The sequence below is a fragment of the Zootermopsis nevadensis genome, unplaced genomic scaffold (assembly GCF_977971745.1).
Source record: "Zootermopsis nevadensis isolate Lab colony 2312 unplaced genomic scaffold, Znev_1.0 Znev_ptg000051l, whole genome shotgun sequence".
Lineage (NCBI taxonomy): Eukaryota > Metazoa > Arthropoda > Insecta > Blattodea > Termopsidae > Zootermopsis > Zootermopsis nevadensis.
Genome location: NW_028259183.1, coordinates 285,001 through 290,000, shown reverse-complemented (window position 1 = coordinate 290,000; position 5,000 = coordinate 285,001).

Sequence of the window (5,000 nt, the reverse complement as noted above, 5' to 3'; positions counted from 1 at the left end):
AAGAAGAAGAATTAGGGAGGAAGAAAGCGTATTATAGTGAAGTAGATGGTTTTGTATTCTTATGAGTTGTTTGATTTTGAGTGAGTGAGTGAGTGGGATGTGTTGTTTTGGTTGCGTCCTATGTTTTTCTTTTATGGTTCTGTTGTGTCTTATTCTTTTTGTTGTGCCCTCTAATTATTCTTTTTCTGTCTCACTGTGTTGATGTATCGCATTGTTTTGTTGTGTCTTATGTTCTTGTACCTTATTGTAGGTCACTGCCACCGGGGATAAAATCATTTGCAGTCAATAACAAATAATAAAAATAATAATATGGTTAAGTATTTGTAAATCATTAAAATTGGGCTTGCGGTGCCCCGTCTCGAAAGAAATCATCGTATAGCCGTTAACGCATTAAAAGTAAGTCATGTAAGAGACTACGCCTGTGTTTGATGGGTTGTATTGGGACGGTCGCTTCCTGAGGCCAATTCAGACGGCGAGTATAGTTACGGGGCTGCTTCGAAGCACGAGACCGTGCCGTGATAGCGCCTTCCTAAGAATAAGAAATAGAACGAATATAACTTCAGCGGCTAAGTCCGAAATATTCCAAAATGCAGTAAAATATTCTTAATTGAAAAAAAATGGGCTTGCTGTGCACAATAATGCCGTTAATTGTCTAAAAATAAATTTCCGAAATTTAACTCAAAAGTCATGGCTCTGCGGCTATGTCCCGTGGTGCTTGGAACTTGAAATCAGTTCTGCGGCTATGTCCGACCGTGCGTGTTAGTTGAGTCGCTTCAGCGGCTAAGTCCGAAAATTTCCAAAATGCAGAAAAATATACATAATTGAAGAAAGTTGGCCTTGCTGTGCTTAATAATATCGTTAATAGATTAAAAATAAATTTCCGCTGTGTTAGGTGGGCCTTACTTGGACGGTACGAATTCTGCGGCTATGTCCCGTGGTGCGTGGTACTTGAAACCAGTTCTGCGGCTATGTCCGACCGTGCGTGTTAGTTGAGTCGCTTCAGCGGCTAAGTCCAAAAAATTTCCAAAATGCAGAAAAATACACATAATTGAAGAAAATTGGGCTTGCTGTGCTTAATAAAATCGTTAATAGATTAAAAATAAATTTCCGCTGTGTTAGCTGGGCCTTACTTGGACGGTACGAATTCTGCGGCTATGTCCCGTGGTGCGTGGTACTTGAAACCAGTTCTGCGGCTATGTCCGACCGTGCGTGTTAGTTGAGTCGCTTCAGCGGCTAAGTCCAAAAAATTTCCAAAATGCAGAAAAATACACATAATTGAAGAAAATTGGGCTTGCTGTGCTTAATAATATCGTTAATAGATTAAAAATAAATTACCGCTGTGTTAGGTGGGCCTTACTTGGACGGTACGAATTCTGCGGCTATGTCCCGTGGTGCGTGGTACTTGAAACCAGTTCTGCGGCTATGTCCGACCGTGCGTGTTAGTTGAGTCGCTTCAGCGGCTAAGTCCGAAAATTTCCAAAATGCAGAAAAATATTCATAATTGAAGAAAGTTGGCCTTGCTGTGCATAGTAATGCCGTTAATTGACTAAAAATAAATTTCCGCTGTGTTAGGTGGGCCTTACTTGGACGGTACGAATTCTGCGGCTATGTCCCGTGGTGCGTGGTACTTGAAACCAGTTCTGCGGCTATGTCCGACCGTGCGTGTTAGTTGAGTCGCTTCAGCGGCTAAGTCCGAAAATTTCCAAAATGCAGAAAAATATTCATAATTGAAGAAAGTTGGCCTTGCTGTGCATAGTAATGCCGTTAATTGACTAAAAATAAATTTCCGCTGTGTTAGGTGGGCCTTACTTGGACGGTACGAATTCTGCGGCTATGTCCCGTGGTGCGTGGTACTTGAAACCAGTTCTGCGGCTATGTCCGACCGTGCGTGTTAGTTGAGTCGCTTCAGCGGCTAAATCCGAAAATTTCCAAAATGCAGAAAAATATTCATAATTGAAGAAAGTTGGCCTTGCTGTGCATAGTAATGCCGTTAATTGACTAAAAATAAATTTCCGCTGTGTTAGGTGGGCCTTACTTGGACGGGACGAATTCTGCGGCTATGTCCCGTGGTGCGTGGTACTTGAAATCAGTTCTGCGGCTATGTCCGACCGTGCGTGTTAGTTGAGTCGCTTCAGCGGCTAAGTCCAAAAAATTTCCAAAATGCAGAAAAATACACATAATTGAAGAAAATTGGGCTTGCTGTGCTTAATAAAATCGTTAATAGATTAAAAATAAATTACCGCTGTGTTAGGTGGGCCTTACTTGGACGGTACGAATTCTGCGGCTATGTCCCGTGGTGCGTGGTACTTGAAATCAGTTCTGCGGCTATGTCCCACCGTGCGTGTTACTTGAGTCGCTTCAGCGGCTAAGTCCGAAAATTTCCAAAATGCAGAAAAATATACATAATTGAAGAAAGTTGGCCTTGCTGTGCTTAATAATATCGTTAATAGATTAAAAATAAATTTCCGCTGTGTTAGGTGGGCCTTACTTGGACGGGACGAATTCTGCGGCTATGTCCCGTGGTGCGTGGTACTTGAAACCAGTTCTGCGGCTATGTCCGACCGTGCGTGTTAGTTGAGTCGCTTCAGCGGCTAAGTCCGAAAATTTCCAAAATGCAGAAAAATATACATAATTGAAGAAAGTTGGCCTTGCTGTGCATAGTAATGCCGTTAATTGACTAAAAATAAATTTCCGCTGTGTTAGGTGGGCCTTACTTGGACGGGACGAATTCTGCGGCTATGTCCCGTGGTGCGTGGTACTTGAAATCAGTTCTGCGGCTATGTCCGACCGTGCGTGTTACTTGAGTCGCTTCAGCGGCTAAGTCCGAAAATTTCCAAAATGCAGAAAAATATACATAATTGAAGAAAGTTGGCCTTGCTGTGCTTAATAATATCGTTAATAGATTAAAAATAAATTTCCGCTGTGTTAGGTGGGCCTTACTTGGACGGTACGAATTCTGCGGCTATGTCCCGTGGTGCGTGGTACTTGAAACCAGTTCTGCGGCTATGTCCGACCGTGCGTGTTAGTTGAGTCGCTTCAGCGGCTAAGTCCGAAAATTTCTAAAGTGCAGAAAAATATTAAATAAAGCGGTTATATAAGTAAGTATGTGTATGTATTCTAACATATACAAAATTTAGTATGATCGGAAATGATTAAGGAAGAGAAAAACTTAATTAAAATTTCTGGCGGCAGCCGAGGGGCCATCCGCCGGTGTCCGCGGCTCTGCCTCTTCCGTGACTGACGAATGCTGAGATAAGGGGGGTCCAGACTATAGTATATGAGCTTGGCGAGCGAGGCTCTCCTCGAGCAGGGGGAAGTCTGAGATTGGACTACCGGCCGCCGGGGACCCTGTCGCCGGCAGGCCATTCGCGCTTCCGCCCCGCGTTGGCTGAGGCAGTTTAGGGCAAGAGTGGCACAAGTGCACCGACCGCCGTGTCCTTTGGGGTCGGCGCCCGTCACCCCGCTCAGTGGCCGGCGAAGACTGGTCGAGTCTCGGGTTCGAGTCGGCACTCGAGCCTGAGTGCAAGAGTGGCACAAGTGATGGTCTTCACGGGCGGCCTCTGGGAAGCTGCCCCTAGTACCAGCGGACAACAGCGAGGGACTGCAGGCCTCGGCCCGCGCTACTTGCGACCGTTTAGGGCAAGAGGGGCACAAGTGTATCGACCGCCGTGTAATTTGTGGTCAACCCGCGCTGTTGCCTGCGAAGACCGGCCGAGTCTCGGGTTCGAGTCGGCACAGGGCACTGAGTGCAAGAGTGACACAAGTAACGGCCTTCACGGGCGGCCTCTGGGAGATTGCCCTCAGTACCACCGGGCAACGCGGGGGACTGCAGGCCTCGTCCCGCGCCGCTCGATCCCCGTTTAGGGCAAGAGTGGCACATGTGCACCGATCGCCGTCTTCAACGGGGTCGGCGCCCGTCAACCCGCGCAGTGGCCGGCGGAGGCTCCGGTTCGAGTCGGCACTCGATTCCGAGTGCAAGAGTGGCACACGTGACGGCCTTCACGGGCGGCCTCTGGGAAGCTGCACTTAGTACCAGCGGACAACCGCGGGGGAATGCTTTCCTCGGCCCGGTGTACTTGCAACCGTTTAGTGCAAGTGGGGCACAAATGCACCGACCGCCGTGTCCATCGGGGTTGGCGCACGTCAACACGCGCGGTGTCCGGCGGAGGCTCGGGCTCGAGTCGGCCCTCGACTACGAGTGCAAGAGTGGCACATGTGACGGCCTTTACAGGTGGCTTCTGTGAGCCGGCCCTTAGTACCAGCGTGCATCCGCGGGAGACTGAAGACCTCTCCCCGCGCTGCTCGAACCCCGTTTAGGGCAAGAGGGGCACATGTGCACCGATCGCCGTCTTCATCGGGGACGGCGCCCGTCAACCCACGCAGTGGCCGGCGGAGGCTCCGGTTCGAGTCGGCACTCGATTCCGAGTGCAAGAGCGGCACACGTGACGGCCTTCACGGGCGGCCTCTGGGAAGCTGCACTTAGAACCAGCGCGCATCCGCCGGGGGACTGCTGGCCTCGGCCCGCTCTACTTGCAACCGTTTAGGGCAAGTGGAGCACAAGTGCACCGACCGCCGTGTCCATCGGGGTTGGCGCACGTCATCACGCGCGGTGTCCGGCGGAGACTCGGGCTCGAGTCGGCACTCATCTACGAGTGCAAGAGTGGCACATGTGAAGGCCTTAACGGGCGGCCTCTGGGAAGCTGCACTTAGAACGAGCGCGCATCCGCCGGGGACTGAATTCCTCTCCCCGCGCTGCTCGAACCCCGTTTAGGTCATGGGGGGCACATGTGCACCGATCGCCGTCTTCATCGGGGTCGGCGCCCGTCAACCCACGCAGTGGCCGGCGGAGGCTCCGGTTCGAGTCGGCACTCGATTCCGAGTGCAAGAGTGGCACAAGTGATGGCCTTCACGGGCGGCCTCTCGGAAGCTGCACTTAGAACGAGCGCGCATCCGCCGGGAGCTGAATTCCTCTCCCCGCGCTGCTCGAACCCCGTTTAGGG